Here is an 18,426-nt window from a genome sequence, read left to right as displayed (position 1 = left end):
AGCATGGAGACCCGTGGGGGCACCTGGGCCAGCTTGAGTCAGCAGACACCCATCCCCCAGTCAGTCCATTCAGGCCTTCCTCCAGGACAGGGGCAGCTGGTGCGACCTCAGCCCCATGGACAGCTGGGTGAGTAAGAAGAAAAATGGGGCAGTTCATTTTACGTGCTCACTCTGACCTTGATGTCCTAGCAAAAAAAAAAAAAGAAAAAAAAGATCATATACTAATCCCTCTTATGTACATAGACTGAACTGTAAGTAAAATATTAGCAAATCAATTCCAGAAGTGTACATAAAAGTACCTCTGACAGAGGGGGGATTATAGTAGGAATGCAAAGACATTTATCTTAGGAAAAAAATATATGCAATTCAGCACATTTCAGTGATTTCGTGGGAGGAAAATGTATATTACTTCAATAGACGCAGAGAGAAGGATTTGGCGTGGTGCATGTCCTGATGGCAAGACTTGGTGTTGGAAAGATGTCCATGTTCATCCCCCATTCAAAGCATTTCTATTAAATGCTCTGCAAGGTTTTTTCCTGGAATGTACTAAGCTGATGAAAGCAAAAGTCTGAGAATGTCATTCTTGTTATGATGGCTGTGCTACAAACCACCCCGAATCTTGGTGGCTGCAAGCTTTACGTGTTTTACTCAGCAGTCTGTGATCTGGATGGGTTCTGGTGGGGGTCATCTCTCCTTTCTTTGGTGTCAGCTCCAGGGCTCACCCAGGGCACCTAGGCTGGGCAGATGCAAACTGCTGAGTGCTTCTCCAGGTGGTGTTCCTGAGTTCCTCCCTCTACATAATCTTTCCACACGGTCTACACACCATCAGGGTGTTGTTATTCAGTTGCTAAGGCGTGTCCGCCCTTTTATGACCCCATGGCCTGGTGTGCTGCAGTCCATGGGGTCGCAAAGAGTCGGACATGACTGAGCGACTGAACTGAACTGATGGACTGCAGCATGCCAGGCTTCCCTGTCCTTCGCTAACTCCTGGAGTTTGCTCAGATTCATGTCCATTGAGTTGGTGATGCCATCCAACCATCTCATCCTCTGCTGCCCCTTTCGCCTTTTGCCTTTAATCAGGGTAGCATGACTGTCTATATGTTGGTTCAGGGATCCAAAGCATGTGTCCCGAGAGAGCCAGGCTGAAGCTGCATCTTTCCACCGTCTAGCATTGGAAGTCATAAAAGCATCATTGTCATCATTCTCTATGGTGAGTCCATCACAGGATGCCTTGTAGATTCAAGAGAGGGGAATGTGCCCTCACTTGTTGGTGGGAGTGGAGTTAACAACATATGGTGTCTGTGTGTAAAACACAACATGCCACAAATATTCAAGTCAACTTTGAAAAACAAGGAATTCCTTCACTAACCCGATTGGATACTCAAGCTGAGGTAATTAGAAGAAGGATCTGGGTTCACGGATAGAAAATCCGCCCAGGGAGCAGCAGGCAGAGCCCCGCTCACTGTTTATAACTGCTTTCCAGGTCTTCAAACGCCAGCTGGGATTTTGAGAGAGACTGTTTTGAAGAGAGGTAAATCAAGCAGAATTTATAACTTAATACAGTCAAGACTTCCTATCCATGAATATGGACATTCTCCTTGCCTTATTAGGTGTTTTATGCGTTTAGAATATATGATTTCAAAAATGATATCTTTCTCAATAGCCACAAAAAGACCACAAAAAAGATGACAAAAGTCTTTCAATGGCATTTAATATTCTCCATAAAACCTTATACATTTCTTGTTAAATTTTTTTTCTTTATGTGTTTTCTTTGCTATGGAGAATTATAGGTTTATATTTTCAAATGTTTACTGCTGGCTACAGAAATACTGCTGACATTTACATGGTGATTTCATGTCCAGCAAACCTTAACTTCTATTAATCCTAATAAATTAACTGGTTGTTCTTTTGGTCTTCCTAGGTACCATCTTCTTCCTTTTCCATCCTTTTATATATTTTCAGTTTTTTCTTTTCCTCCTTTCTTTATAGTTCAGTATTGAATAGGAATGGGGACTGTGAGTATTCTTACCTCATTCTTACTCCTAAAGAGAATGTTTTAAACATTTTCCTGTCGATTTTTCTTTGAAGCAATCATTTTTTAGCATTCTCTGTTAATTTATTCCCTGGTTGCTAAGAATATTTATCTTGAATAGATATTGAACTTTATTTCATTGCATCTGTGGGGATAGTGAAGGGGTTTGTAATTTATTTTGTTATAAATTGATTCATGTTATTGATTATTCTTTTTTAAAATTTATTTATTTATTTAATTGGAGGCTACTTTCATGTCATTAATTACTTAATAGCTTTTTAAATGATAGAGGAATGTTTTATTTCTGGGATAAGCCAAACTTCATCATAGTTTATTTTTATTTTCCTTTATTTCTGCTTCTTTGTTTCCTTTTACTGTCTTTTTGCACTAGTTAGGTCTTCCAGCATGATGTTAAATAGAAGTGATGAGAGAGAATAAGCTTGGTTTGCTCCTAATCTTAGGGAGAAAGTGTTCAATTTCTCATCATTAAGCATGATGCAAAGTGTATTTTTCTGATAGATGTTTTAGCAAGTTGAAAAGATTCTCCCGTACTATCATTGAGAAATTTCATCCTGAGTCCCGCTGGACTTCTGTCTGATGCTTTTCCTATGTCAATTGACACGTGACCCTATGATGTCTCTTCTTTAGCCTCTGGATGTGGTCACAGTGATTTGTTTTCAAAAATTGACCCAGTCTTGCAGACCTGGAGTAAATTCCCTTGGTCTTAGTGTATAATTCTTTTCATACTTTGTTGAATTTGATGTGCTGATGTTTTATTGAGGTTTCTTTTATTTTGTCTTTGTTCATAAGGGTTTGTGTGTGTGTGCTTAGTCCTGTCCAACTGTTTGTGATCTCATGGACTGTAGCCCGCCAGGCTCCTCTGTCCATGGAATTCTCCAGGCAAGAATACTGGAGTGGGTTGCCATTTCCTTCTTCAGCAGTTCTTCCTGACCCAGGGATGGAACCTGTGTCTCCTGAGTCTCCTGCACTGGCAGGTGGATTCTTTGCCACTGGGCCACCTGGGAAGCTTAAGGATCTGAGTCTTGGTCTGCAATTTTTCTTTCTTGTAATGTCTTTATCAGATTTTAGTATTTGAGTAGTGCCAGTCTCACAGGCTGAGTTATGAATGATTCCTTTTCCTTCTCTTTTCTTGAATATATTGTTCAGTTCAATTCAGTCACTTAGTTGTGTCTGACTCTTTTGCGACCCCATGGACTGCAGCATGCCAGGATTCCCTGTCCATCACCAACTCCCAGAGTTTACTCAAACTCATGTCCATCGAGTTGGTGATGCCATCCAATCACCTCATCTTCTGTCATCCCCTTTCCCCGCCTTCAATTTTTCCCAGCATCAGAGTCTTTTCCAATGAGTCAGTTCTTCACATCAGGTGGCCAATGTATTGGAGTTTCAGCTTCAGCATCAGGCCTTCCAATGAATATTCAGGACTGATTTCCTTTAGGATGGACTGGTTTGATCTTGTAGTCCAAGGGACTCTCAAGAATCTTCTCCAACACCACAGTTCAAAAGCATCAGTTCTTCGGCGCTCAGCTTTCTTTATAGTCCAGCTCTCACATCCATACAGGACTACTGGAAAAACCATAGCTTTGACTAGATGGACGACTGTCGACAAAGTAAATGCTCTGCTTTTTAACACACTGTCTAGGTTTGTCGTAGCCTTTCTGCCAAGGGGCAAGTGTCTTTAAATTTCATGGCTGCAGTCACCATCTGTAGTGATTTTGGAGCCAAGAAAATGGAGTCTATTACTGTTTCCATTGCTTCCTCATCTATTTGCCATGAAGTGATGGGACTGGATGCTGTGATCATTGTATTTTTTGAATGTTGAGTTTTAAGCCAGCTTTTTCACTCTCCTCTTTCACTTTCATCAAGAGGCTCTTCAGTTCCTCTTCACTTCCTGCGATAAGGGTGATGTCCTCTGCATATCTGAGGTTATTGATATTTCTCCCAGCAATCTTGATTCCAACTTGTGCTTCATCCAGTCCAACATTTCGCATGATGTACTTTGCATATAAGTTAAATGAGCAGGGTGACAATATCCAGCCTTGACATATTCCTTTTCCTATTTGGAACCAGTCTGTTGCTCCATGTCCAGTTCTAACTGTTGCTTCTTGACCTGCATACCTAAGATTTCTTAGGAGGCAGGTCAGGTGATCTGGTATTCCCACCTCTTGAAGAATTTTCCACAGTTTGTTGTGATCCACACAATCAAAAGCTTTAGCATAGTCAATAAATCAGAAGTAGATGTTTTTCTGGAGCTCTCTTGCTTTTTCTATGATCCAACGGATGTTGGTAATTTGATCTCTGGTTCCTCTGCCTTTTCTAAATCCAGCTTGAGTATCTGGAAATTCTCGGTTCACATACTGTTGAAGCCTTGCTTGGAGAATTTTGAACATTACTTTGCTAGTGTGTGAGATGAGTGCAGTTGTGCTATAGTTTGAGCATTCTTTGGCATTGCCTTTCTTTGGGATTGGAATGAAAACTGACCTTTTAGTCCTGTGGTCACTGCTGAGTTTTCCAAATGAGCTGGTGTATTGAGTGTAGCACTTTCACAGCATTATCTTTTAGAATTTGGAATAGCTCAGCTGGAATTCCATCACCTCCTCTAGTTTGTTCATAGCAATGTTTCCTAAGGCCTACTTGACTTCACATTCCAGGATATCTGGCTCTACGTGAGTGATCATACTATCATGGTTATCTGGGTAATGAAAATCTTTTTTGTACAGTTCTGTGTATTCTTGCCACCTTTTCTTAGTATCTTCTGCTTCTGTTATATCCATACTGTTTCTGTCTTTTATTGTGCCCATCTTTGCATGAAATGTGAAAATACTGTAGAAGATATTGTGAAGACAGTATAATTTCTTCCTGAAATGTTTGGTAGAATTTACCAGTGAATTTATTTAGTAGATAATAGATCTATCCAGATGGTCTATTTCACCTTCGTGGACTTGGTCATTTGTGTTTATCAATTAATTGAAAGTTAACGAATTTTGGGGCATAAAGTTTCTCAGAGCATTTCTTTGTTATTTCTTTTTTAAAAAATATTTTGTTTATTTATTTGGCTGCACTGGGTCTTGTAGTTGCAGGATGTGAGCTACTAGTTGTGGCACATGGGAACTAGTTCCCTGACCAGGGATAGAACCCAGGACCCCTGTATTGGGAGCACAGAGCATTAGCCACTGGACCACCAAGGAAGTCCTTTTGTTATTCTTTTAATGTCCATAGGATCCATAGTAATGGCCCCTTTTTCATTTTTGGTACTTGTAATTTATGTCTTTTCTTCTTTTTCTCCATTCGTTTGGCTAGAGTTTTATCAATTTTATTTATCTTTTCAAGGAACCATCTTTTGATTTTTGTTGACTATTTTCCCCATTTCCCATTTCATTGGTTTATACTCCAATTTTTATGATTTCTTTTCTTTTTGTTTAAACTGCTTTTCTTTCTCTAGTTTCTTAAGGTAGACCCTTAGGTTATTGATTCTTGAACTGTTTTTTCCCCTAATATAGGCACTTAATGCTATCAAATTTCCTCTAGCCTTTGCTTTTGCTACATTATAGAAGTTTTTGATAATTTACATAATCATTTTTGTTTAGTTCAAATGTTTCAAAATTTCTCGTGAAACTTCCTTTTAGACCTGAGATTTTCCAGCTGTCTCTCTGGTATTGATTTCTAACAAGTCCACTGTGATCTCTGAACATATTTCATGTGATTTCTATTTGTTAATGTGTGTTTTATGGCTCAGAATGTGGTCTGTCTTGGAGAATGTTCCAAAGTGAGCTTGAGAAGAATGTGTGTTCTAATTGAACTGAGGATTCTATACATGTCAGTAGATTGAAGTGACTGGTGGTGTTGCTTAGGTCAGCCTTATCTTACTGATTTTCTGCTGGTTTGTTTATCAGTTACTGAAAGTGAAAGTGAAGTTGCTCAGTCGTGTCTGTCTCTTTGCGACCCCATGCACTGTAGCACACCAGGCTCCTCTGTCCATGGGATTTTCCAGGTTAAAAATACTGGAGTGGGTTGCCATTTCCTTCTCCAGGGAATCTTCCCGACCCAGGAATCGAAACTGGGTCACCTGCATTGCAGGCAGATGCTTTACCCTCTGAACCACCAGGGAAGCCCCAATTACTGAAAGAGGAGTGTTGAAGTTTCCAACTAGATTGCAGATTTGTCTAGTTTCCTTGTTCTATCAGCTTGTACCTTGCATATTTTCATGCTCTCTTGTTTTGTGCCCATTTCTTTGGCGTTGTTATGTTTATCACAGAATTGTTCCCTTTTTCATTATTAAATACCACCTTTTATTCCTTAGAGTTTTTCTTTCCCTGAAGTCTACTTGCAACTTCTTTGTGATGTTCTAACTTGATGAACATCCTCTAAGAGGTAAATGTGTTTTTCTTCACTCGTTACTGGGGAGGTTCAGAACTGCCCCATTTTAGTAATTGTGAGGCATCATAAACATACATTTTAGTACATCAATCTTTCCCTCCAAACTGACTATGGTAAATACATGTGCAGTTAGCAAAGCTTCTTTGCCAAATAAAATCTCATTATTTTGTATTTCTTAAGAACTGTTTCACTTTTCCCTGGTGGCTCAGTGGTAAATATTCTGCCTGCCTTGCAGGAGACACACCTAGACACAGGTTTGATGCCTGGGTTGGGAAAATCCCCTGGAAGAGGGCAAGGCAACCCACTCCAGTATTTTTGCCTGGAAAATCTCATGGGCAGAGGAGCCTGGTGGGTTATAGTCCATGGCGTTGCAAAGAGTTGGATGTGACTGAAGTGACTGGGATGCATACATGCAAGCTGTTTCAAGCCACCAACTTCCCTCATGACTCATATGGTAAAGAATCTGCCTACAATTCAGGAGACCCAGATTTGACCCCTGGATAGAGAAGATCTCCTGGAGTAGGAAATGGCAGCCCCCTCTAGTATTTTTGACTAGATAATTCCGTGGACAGAGGGGCCTGGCGGGCTACAGCCTATCAGGTTGCAAAGAGCTGGACATGACTGAGTGACTAACACTTTTCTCTTTTAAGCTGTTTCAAAAGCTTCTATGGAATAAGGCAAGGATTTAAACAAAAATCAGTCGACTAACAAGTGGACATGGATTTGAGAAAACTCCAAGAGATAGTGGAGGACAGAGGAGGCTGGTGTCTTGTAGTCCATTGGGTTGCAAAGAGTTGGACATGGCTTAGTGAACAACAACAAACAACATGACTGAGCAGCAACAAACAAATGAAACAGAAAAAATGCCCATATGGAATCTATCTGTTCAAATCATCTTGATGGTCTCATATTCCTTTCCCATTTAAATCTGTAGTCTTGGTGAGCACGGGCGCTGCCTTAGTCTGTTCAGGCAGATGTAACAAATGCTGCAGACAAGTGGCTTAATTGACAGAAATGTAGCCCTCAGAGTTCAGGAGTCTGGAAGCCCAGGATACAGGTGCTGGCAGTTCCCGTGATGGGGGAGGCATGTTTTCCTCGTTTGCTGATGGCAGCCTTCCTGTTGCGTCCTCACCTTGTGGACAAGCAGATCTCATGTCTCCTCTTCTTCTACAAGGGCAGTAATCTTATCATGGGGGCCCCTCGTGATGACATAATCACCCCCCAAACACCCCACCTCCTGGTATCTGCATATGGGGTTAGGCTTCCAACATATAACTTATTTTTGTGGGAGGGGGGACACAGCATTCAGCCCATAGCTGACCCCTACCCACAGTCTCTCAATTGGCACCAGATCATCTCCTGGCCATCTCTTCAAATTCCAGCTCTCCCTCTCAGAGTGGATTTATCTCCTCTTTCTGCTCCCTCCCATTATCTGCTTGGTCTCCCTGGCACCTGGCCTTTCATCCCAACATTGTATTCCAGGCCAACTGAATTAGGAAAATATTTCTTAGTTTAAACACAAAGATCGCCATATTTGCAAGTGGAAGTCTATGAACGTATTGACTCTGGATGGTCCTTATGATGACAAACGCTGAAATGAATGCAGACAAATGTCAGCAAGAGGTGAATACAAACAGATAATGAGCACTCGCCAGGATAAATCAACAGGGCTATGTCGTGTTCCCAGCTGGTCTCCTCCCTGTGGACATGGAGCTACGCTTACCTTTTGCTGCTCGTGTGTACACATTTGCACACCAGCAGGCTGAGTGGCCCCCTGGTACTTTGCAATGCTGATGAAGCTGGTGCTCAAAGTAGGTGCTTTTGCTAGATTGTTAAAACCCACCTTTTGGTACTATGCTCTATATCTACTTTTCCCTAAGCTTGCTTCTGTCATTTCTATTTTGTCCACAATTCTTTCCTCTTTTCGTCTCTGGGAGCCCTTTAATTTGCTTTAGGAGTACTTTGCTGTTAACTTTACTGTCAGTTAAAAGGCTTGAGCGATGTCTGCTAAGCCATCTATCAGGAGTGATCGCCCATGGTTATTTGGGTATGTACCCACACTTCCCAAAATATGATGGTGTAAAAGTGCTACACTTTATATGCCAGCAAATTTGGAAAACTCAGCAGTGGCCACAGGACTGGAAATGGTCAGTTTTCATTACAATCCCAAAGAAAGGCAATATCAAAGAATGTTCAGACTATCATATAATTACACTCATTTCACACACTAGCAAAGCAATGCTCAAAATTCCAGAGAAACATCTACTTCTGCTTTATTGACTATGCTAAAGCCTTCACTGTGTGGATGACAACAAACTGTGGAAAATTCTTCAAGAGGTGGGAATACCAGACCACCTGACCTGCCTCTTGAGAAATCTGTATGCAGGTCAAGAAACAATAGTTAGAACTGGACATGGAGCAACAGACTCGTTCCAAATCAGGAAAGGAGTACGTCAAGGCTGTATATTGTCACCCTGCTTATTTAACTTGTTTGCAGAGTACATCATGCAAAATGGTGGGCTGGATGAAGCACAAGCTGGAACTAAGATTGGTGAAGAAATATCAATAACCTCAGATATGCAAATGATACCACCCTTATGGAAGAAATAGAAGAGGAACTGAGGAGCCTCTTGATGAAAGTGAAAGAGGAGAGTGAAAAAGCCGGCTTAAAATGCAACATTCAAAAAACGTGAAGATCATGGCATCTGGTCCCATCAGTTCAGTTCAATTCAGTCATTCAGTCATGTCTGACTCTTCATGAAGCCACGGACTGCAACACGCTTGGCTTCCCTTCCATCACCAGTTCTCAGAGCTTGCTCAAACTCACGTCCATTGCGTTGGTGATGCCATCCAACCATCTCATCCTCTGTTGTCCCTATTTTATCCTGTGTTCAATATTTCCCAGCATCAGGGTCTTTTCCAATGAGTCAGTTCTTTGCATCAGGTGGCCAAAATACTGGAGTTTCAGCTTCAGCATCAGTCCTTCCAGTGAGTATTCAGTACTGATTTCCTTTAGGATGGACTAGTTGGATCTCCTTGCAGTCCAAAGGATTCTCAAGAGTCTTCTCCAACACCACAGTTCAAAAGCATCAATCCTTCAGTGTTCAACTTTCTTTATGGTCCAACTCTCATATCCATACATGATTACTGGAAAAACCATAGCTTTGACTAGATGGAACTTTGTTGGCAAAGTAATGTCTCTGCTGTTAATATACGGTCTATGTTGGTAGTAGCTTTTCTTCTAAAGAGCAAGTGTCCTTTAATGTCATGGCTGCAGTCACCATCTGCAGTGATTTTGGAGCCCAAGAATACGAAGTCTCTCACTGTTTCCATTCTTTCCCCATCTATTTCCCATGAAGTGATGGTACCAGATGCCATGATCTTAGTTTTCTGAATGACAAATTTTAAGGCAACTTTTTTTCACTCTCCTCTTTCACTTTCATCAAGAGGCTCTTCAGTTCCTCTTCAATTTCTGCCATAAGGGTGGTTTCATCTGTGTATCTGAGGTTATTGATATTTCTCCAGGCAATCTTGATTCCAGCTTTTGCTTCAGCCAGCCTGGCATTTCACATGATGTACTTTGCAGACAAGTTGAATAAGCAGGGTGACAATATACAGCCTTGACGTACTCCTTTCCTGATTTGGAACCAGTCTGTTGTTCCATGTCCTGTTCTAACTGTTGCTTCTTGACCTGCATACAGATCTCTCAGGAGGGAAGTCAGGTCATATGGTATTCCCATCTCTTGAAGAATTTTCCACAGTTTGCTGTGATTCACACAGTTAAAGGCTTTGGAGTAGTCAATAAAGCAGAAGAAGATGTTTTTCTGGAACTCTTTTGCTTTTTCTATGATCCAGTGAAGAAGTGAAGTGAAGTGAAGTCACTCTGTCATGTCCAACTCTTTGCGACCCCATGGACTGTAGCCTACCAGGCTTCTCCATCCATGGGATTCTCCAGGCAAGAATACTGGAGTGGGTTACCATTTCCTTCTCCAGGGGATCTTCCCAACCCAGGGATTGAACCCGGGTCTCCTGCATTGGAGGCAGCCACTTTAATGTCTGTTGGCAATTTGATCTCTGGCTCCTCTGCCTTTTCTAAATCCAGCTTGAACATCTGGAAGTTCACGGCTCATGTACTATTGAAGCCTTGCTTGGAGAATTTTGAGTATTACTTTGCTAGCATGTGAGATGAGTACAATTGTGTGGTAGTTTGAGCATTCTTTGGCATTGCCTTTCTTTGGGATTAGGGGCTTCCCTTGTAGCTCAGTTGGTATAGAATCTGCTTGCAGTGCCAGAGACCGGGTTCAGTTCCTAGGTTGGGAAGATCCCCTGGAGAAGGAAATGGCAACCCACTCCAGTATCCTTGCCTGGAAAATCTCATGGACAGAGGGCCGCAGTCCATGGGGTTGCAAAGAGTCAGACATGACTGAGTGACTAACACTAACACTTCTTTGGGATTGGAATGAAAACTGACCTTTTCCAGTCCAGTGGCCACTGCTGAGTTCAAGATTTGCTGGCATTTTGAGTGCAGCACTTACACACCATCATTTTTTAGGATTTGGAATAGCTCTACTGGAATTCCATCACCTCCACTAGCTTTGTTCATAGTGATGCTTCCTATGAAGGTCCACTTGACTTCACATTGCAGGCTGTCTGTCTGTAGGTGAGTGATCACAGCATTGTGGTTATCTGGGTCATGAAGATCTTTTTTGTACAGTTTTTCTGTGTATTCTTGCCACCTGTTCTTAATCAAGATTGCTGGGAGAAATATCAATAACCTCAGATATGCAGATGACACCACTCTTACGGCAGAAAGTGAAGAATAACTGAAGGCCCTCTTGATGAAAGTGAAAGAGGAGAGTGAAAAAGCTGGCTTAAAACTCAACATTCAAATAATATGAAGATCATGGTGTCTGGTCCCATCACTTCATGGCAGATAGATGGGGAAACCATGGAAACAGTGACAGACTTTATCTTCTTGGGCTCCAAATTCACTGCTAATGGTGACTGCACATGAAATTAAAAGATGCTTACTCCTTGGAAGAAAAGCTATGACAAACCTAGACAGTGTGTTAAAGAGCAGAGACATCATTTTGCTGACAATCATCTGTCTAGTCAAAGCTACGGTTTTTCCAGTAGTCATGTATGGATGTGAGGGTTGGACCATAAAGAAAGCTGAAGAATTGCTGTTTTTGAACTGTGGTCCTGGAGGAGACTCTTGAGAGTCCCTTGTATTGCAAGGAGATCAAACCTGTCAATCCTAAAGGAAATTAATCCTGAATGTTCATTGGAAGGATTGATGCTGAAGCTGAAGGTCCAATGCTTTGGCCGCCTGATGGGAAGAACTGCACATTGGAAAAGACCCTGATGCTGGGAAGGATTGAAGGCAGGAGGAGAAGGGGGCAACAGAGGATGAGATGGTAGGATGGCATCACCAATTAAACGTACATGAGTTTGAGCATACTCTGGGCGATGGTAAAGGACAGGGAAGCCTGGCGCGTTGCCGTCCATGGGGTAGCAAAGAGTCAGACAAGACTGAGTGACTGAACAACCACCACCACAGTTCCCTCTGGACCTTTCCACTCACCCCATTGGCTAACATTTGCTTTTTCAGCCCTCTTGGGACCTATGAGAAGTGCTTATTTTTATTAATAACTCCAGTGATAAGAATATAGTTGCTCCTTGAACAACAAGAGTTTTGAATTGATGAGTCCACTTATATGCATATTTTTTCAATAAATATATTCTCTTTATTTTCATATTATAAATCTTAACTTACCTAAGTGTGGGGGAAAGCTTGTGTTCTATTAGAGGCCACAGTCTGTGGGATCTAAAGCACTAAGGTCTGAGTCCTGATTCTGTCCAGATTGTTTCAGTTCCCTGCCCTCGAGTGAGTCATGTGTCAGTTCTTTTCTTTTTGAGGCAGAAATAGCAGAATTAGAATTTTCATCTGTGTGGGATTTCCCTGGTGGGTCAGCGGTAAAGAATCAGCCTGCCAATGCAGGAGACACAGGAGACATGGGTTTGATCCCTGGGTCTTGAAGATCCCCTGGAGGAGGAAATGGCAACCCACTCCAGTATTCTTGCCTGAGAAATCCCATGGACAGAGAGCCTTGCAGCGTACAGTCCAAGGGATCTCAAAGAGTCAGACATGACTGAAGTGGCTTAGCATGCATGGAGGTTAGTGCCCCTAACCTGAGCTATTTACGGATCAAATAAAGAATGACAAGAGAAATGAGTAAAGTCATTGAGTATTTGGTGTTTAAACTGATGAAATTATTTTCTTGAAACTCTGTGGCAATTTTTCCTCCGTGTGTGGTATCTAAGGATTTAAGCATCTGAATAAGCTGCATATGTCATAAGTGTTTTATTAAACCATAAATGCTATAAACCAGTTAGCAAAGATGCATACAAAAATGGGTTCGCTGTTGTTCATTATTGGCAGAAGTGACTTTTCAATGAGGAGGCAGATGGAAAGCTGACCAAGGGATATTTGACGTCATCTGTTAACGTGAAGGGAAGTGTCCCGTAAATGGTCTAGGTTATTATGGAGCACTGGAGAAGGGGGAAGGCATTTTAATAACAAAGGAAACTTGTGTCTGGCAGGATAGCATCTGAAAAGGAGCCAAACTTTGGCTAGTAATGTTCTCACCAGTAACATCGGAGAGCAAGCTTTTCAGTAATTTACTGACAAAAGAGATATGACTCCAACAATACAAAGCCAATTATTTTGAAACAAGCATAGCCAACCTGCTACCTCCTCTGGGCGGCTTCTGGCCGCCCCCGCCCTCCCCTCCCCCCCCACCCCATCACTCAGAGTTCTCCCCTCTCTGCAGCCCTTGCCTGCTCCTTTTTTCAGGCTGTTTGTCTCTCTCTGGGCTGCTCTCTTGGCCATTCCACCCGCTGTGATTGCCACATATTGATACACACACCACTGCTTCTCTCACATCCCTAAACTCCCTGAGTTGTCACTTCACTGAGAGCATCTCAGGCCCCGCTTGCTGCCTTCCTTGCCCACACCTCCAGTCCAGTCCTCTGTCTTCCTGCACATGTTATATGCCTCTGTAGTTGTCCTTATGATCCACAGGACATGGGTTTTTAATGTCCACCTCCTCCATTAGGTTTCTCTGAAGACATGGTCGTGCCTTTTTCATTTCCATATTTGCAGCAATGAGAATTGCCCAGTCATATGAAATGCCTGAAATGCTGGTGAATGAATGAATGAATGTAACCAGTTCTCTCCAAGGGCTGAAGCCAAAGGCTGCTGAAGCCATCCTTCATCTTCATCCGCTTTCCTGTCCCCAAAGACTTCAGATGAAGTGGCATCCAGGAAGCCAGATGAGCATCTAAGCAAATGAACAGCATTAACTAAGCGAATGCATCCTGAAGACACGTCTCATGGCCCTCTGTTCCACCATGACTGTAAAATAACCCTGTCCTTCTGGACTTCTCAAGAGTTGTCATTGTTTCGCAGGAACCACACCAGTGAAGGTTCCACAGCTCAGGATGTGGGAGCCCGTCTTTTGAAATATCTGAGTCCATTCATGAGTTTGTCTCTCTCTCTGTCTCTTAAACACACACACACACACACACACACACACACACACACACACACACACCAGTCTCCTTAGTTTTTCTTAATTCTAGGCCATATATTCTGATTTGGACAAGTTAATTCAATAGAGGTGACTTTTGGTTTTTAATGTAACTTTTTAGAGCAATTTTGGGTTCATAGCAAAGCTGAGAAGAAAATACAGATTTCCCATCTACCTGAGTCCATAAATGCCCAGCTTCCCCTGACTCTCCATCTGGGGATCACCAGATATACACTTGTCACAGTCAGTGAACCTGCACTGACGTGCAGGGGTGACATTATCACCCCATGTCCACCGTCTACATCACGTTCACCGTTGGTGTCGCTGAGTGGTTTGTGTTCTCCGAGTCTGGACCAATGTTAACGACACGGATCCACTGTTACAGTGTCACACAGAGTGCTTTCTTGACTTACGCTTCAGTCTTCTCAAAACTTCTCAACTTGCCCTTGAAGAAAGACTCTTTCCGAAACGGGAAGAACATGCTAGAGACAGGAGTGTGTTCTCTGCGCCAAGCGCTGTTCTCAGTGTTTTACAGACATGGATACAGTTCTTAAAACAAACCTCGAAGGCAGGTACTCTATCGCCCAGTTTTTCACACAGGGAAACTAAGGCCTGGTGGAGTCTGATGCCAGCTCAGGACACACATTGAAAGCGCTTTCAGAACAGCTCCTCCGTGACTGCTTGCTCCCATGGAAACATCTCGTGCAGACTGGCCAGCCGCCGGGTTTCAGAGATGCCTTGCTGACCACCTACGGAAGCTCTACTTGGGATGGAGACCAACCCAGAAACACGCCTTGTGAAGATGTTCTGTTGTGGAACTTCTTCACCATATTTCAGGACTGATTTGTTTTATTCTGTTTCTGCATTTTCTGGGCTTTTGCTCTCAGAGGACTGAGCCACCTGGGTGTTTATTCTGTTTAAATTGTTTGCTAATGTTTTCTGCCTGTACAGTCTCCATGTGGGGGCAGGGGAGGTTTTCCTCAGGTGGGCAGAGTACTGTTGGCTTATGTAATGATGATGCTTCTGTAATCTAGTCTTTCTGTTGCACAAAAGTCATTAATGATGAAAAAGGGGGTTCTCAACAGGGGTTCCCCCCAACATGTCAGCTCCATCTTGTCCCTGAGAGGGGTTCTATTTCTCCCTTTTCCCCTTTAAAATTTGTTCTTTTGGTTGATATGACTGACATAATACGTTCTGTTTTACATAAACATTTCTACTGGTGGTGTTGCGAGAAGTTGAATGCAGGGGTGGGGAGAGCAGACTGTGAGCTCTGGTGTCTCCAATGTTCATGTGTGTGCATATCTGTGCACACTTCTGGGGTTCCCTACTCCACCAGACACGATGCGCTTGTTGGCTGTCTACCTGGCGTCTTCCCACGGCAAGTACACACTCACCAGCCTGCTTTTCTCTGATCCGTTCTTTCATTCAGTGAGATCCTGGAGAATTTTTAAACTTTGTCCCTGATTCTGATTTATGATACTTGAAGTCTACTTATGTCTAGTTCTCATTAGGACAATTTTCTGGTGAACTGGCTCACCAAAAAAGGAAATGCATCTCACCTTTAGAAGGTGAATGAAAGCACCTCAAAGAAAATGTGGCTCCTCGGTTGGGCTCCTTGACCTGTATTTCTTATCTGGCAGAAATGCCTCATCCTCTGGGCCTCAAGTTCATGGTTCTCATCCTTGTCATTTCACTGGTTCCTGTGATTTCAGATGAGTCTCTCTTTTCTCAAAGGAAGGCTAATCATACTGCCTTCACCTTAGATGAAAGTTAAGTAAAAGTGCCAGCAAAGTGTTGATAGTTAGACCTTGGAAATATCAACTGTGTTCACCTGAGGCAATGAGTGATGGGTAAGGATTTCAACAAGGGGACTTTATATATTCATATACATCAGTACTTTTGTCCTTGTACACCTAAAAGTAATTTAGAAAAAATTATGTGTCTATACATTTTTAGGTTGAAATCTAAAAATTTTCATCATAATTTAAAACATTTACAAAGCAATTAGTTGCCAGAGTCTGCAAATATCAGCCTTTAAAAATATAACTATTGTTATTACTTTCCTTCAGTGGAATCTGGATTCTAGAGAGATTCGATGGCACTAGACGATTCCTCCTTTTATCCTCCTCAGGCGTCACAGCTCTCTCCATCCTCAGCCGGATTCCACGCCCCTCACTTGGACCACCTCCTCCCAGACATCCTGAACGTCTTTGCTGCTCTTTTATTTGGCTTCAGGACACAATCTCTTCCTAAGATTATATTATGCATCTGCGATTATTCACTTGTTTGTTTATAAATGTCTCTCCAGCTAAAATGTAAGTGCCACAAGTGGGTGGGGAACCTTAATTTGTTCATTGTTGAGCATCAGATGTGCGGTGGGTGCTCAGATGGAGAGGGTGGGGGGGCGGGGAGGAGGCAGGGAGAGGGCTGTGGGCTCTGTGAGGGTCCAGGTGGGGGGACCTGGGGGGCTGGGCCTCTGCAGGACCATTTTAGAGGAATTTCTAAGAACAAACTTTTTTTTTTTTCCTTAGGGTTCCTGGCCCCTCCTGGACTCCTCGGGTCAGGGGCATCCATGCTGGCCTTCCTCAGCGCAGGAGCCACCAGGAGGGAGCAGGCGGGGCCCCAGAGCCTCCCCAAGGTGAGGTTTCCTCATCTGCTGGTGCTTTTGTTCCTTGGTCTCCTCCTGCCACGACCTCCCCTCCCTCTTTGCCGTGGGAATGCTCAGCTCTGGACTCAGCCATAGGGCTCACTGAGCTCAGCTAGATGAACTCCTGTTGTGTGGCAAGGACGCTCTGCAAGTTTGTCACTGTCATATTCTTGAAATCCACTAGGAAATCTGGCTCCGGAAGAACGACTTGCTGTGACTTTATAACCAAGGGAGAAAGATCAGGATGCAAAACCTAGCAGCTTAGGGGCTTCCCCGGCCCAGTGATAAAGAACCCACCCGCCAGTGCAGGAGGTGCAAGAGATGCAGGTTCGATCCCTGGGTCAGGAATTTCCCCTGGAGGAGGGGATGGCAACCACTCAGGTATTCTTGCCTGGAGAATCCCATGGACAGAGGAGCCTGGTGGGCTATAGTCCGTGGGGTCACAGAGTCGGGCACGACTGAAGAGACAGCACAGCGACCCCCGCTAGGTGTTCTGTGGTGGAGGGGGTTTCCTCTGCTCTATCACGGGCTGCAGGTATTTGCACGTGCAAACCATTGTTCCTGCGGTTGGTGACGCTGCTGCACACCTGGGACCTGTGAAGCAGAGACCAGGGATCCACAGCCGGGTGGAGAGACTAGGAAGCCAGCCTTGGAGACTGGGAAGTCTGGTCATGCACTGTTTCTTGGGAACTGCCCACCTGGCTCCCAAACTCTCTTTTTTCTCCAAACAGGCCCCTGAGGATGCTCCGACCTGTTTATTCCTTTCTTGCTGCTGCTGCTCTCTTTGGGTGAATGGAAGGGAGGAGGGTGCTGCCGCTGCCCTCTGGACGCTGCCCTGTGTCCACCCTGGGAGCTGCCCTGCTCCCTCCCTGTCTGTCCCCACCAGCACTGTTGCTGCATTTGATCTGAGTTTTCGGTCATCAGCTCCTGTTGGTGTGGCCGCCCCCCCCCCACCCCCCACCCCGTAGGCGTCCATCCTGGCTGAACCAGTTTGGTGAGCCTGTGAGGCTCCATCAGTGTCACTGAGACTCACCTACCTCCTGCTTCCCTGGGGGTGGTGATTCCACAGCGCCCCACGACTCCCTAGACCTTCAGCCCAGAGTTGACAGGCTGGGTTTGCCTCTTCACCCAGTGCCCACCCAGACTGGCACACCTGTAGCTTCCCCACCGTATCTGAGAGTCTTTCTACAACCTGCCCCGAGCCTGCTTGCAGGTAGGACGAAGAGCCACCCAGATAAGACCGAGGACACCTCCATCACAGGGGATTTGCACTAGCAGGGTGCAGAAGTATGTAATGAGATGAAACGAGCTGCTTGGAGGGCCAGGAACTGTGTTCTGGATCCAGCAGCAGCTCACCAACAGCACTGGCAGTGGACAGGTCATTTAACCTGTGTGACCTCAGCTTACCCTTCTGTGAAATGGAAGGTATGGCTTACTTATCAGTGTCGGTTTAAGGATTTAAAATATATTCCAAAAAAATAATAAAATATATTCCAGAAGTGACAATAAATGACATGTCCTTCCCCTCTTCATCCTCAGTGGATGTGTGTGTATGTGTGTTTGTGTGTGTGTGTGGTTTTGCGTTTCTGTGTGTGGTTTTGTGTATATGAGTATGTGTGTGTTTGTGTGTGTGTGGTGGTTTTGTGTTTGTGTGTGTGCATATGTGTGTGTGGTTTTGTGTATGTGAGTATGTGTGTGGTTTTGTGTATGTGAGTATGTGTGTGTTTGTGTGTGTGTGTGTGTTTGTATGTGTGTGT

The sequence above is a fragment of the Budorcas taxicolor genome, chromosome 11 (genome assembly GCF_023091745.1).
Source record: "Budorcas taxicolor isolate Tak-1 chromosome 11, Takin1.1, whole genome shotgun sequence".
Classification (NCBI taxonomy): domain Eukaryota; kingdom Metazoa; phylum Chordata; class Mammalia; order Artiodactyla; family Bovidae; genus Budorcas; species Budorcas taxicolor.
This window is presented reverse-complemented; position numbering follows the sequence as displayed.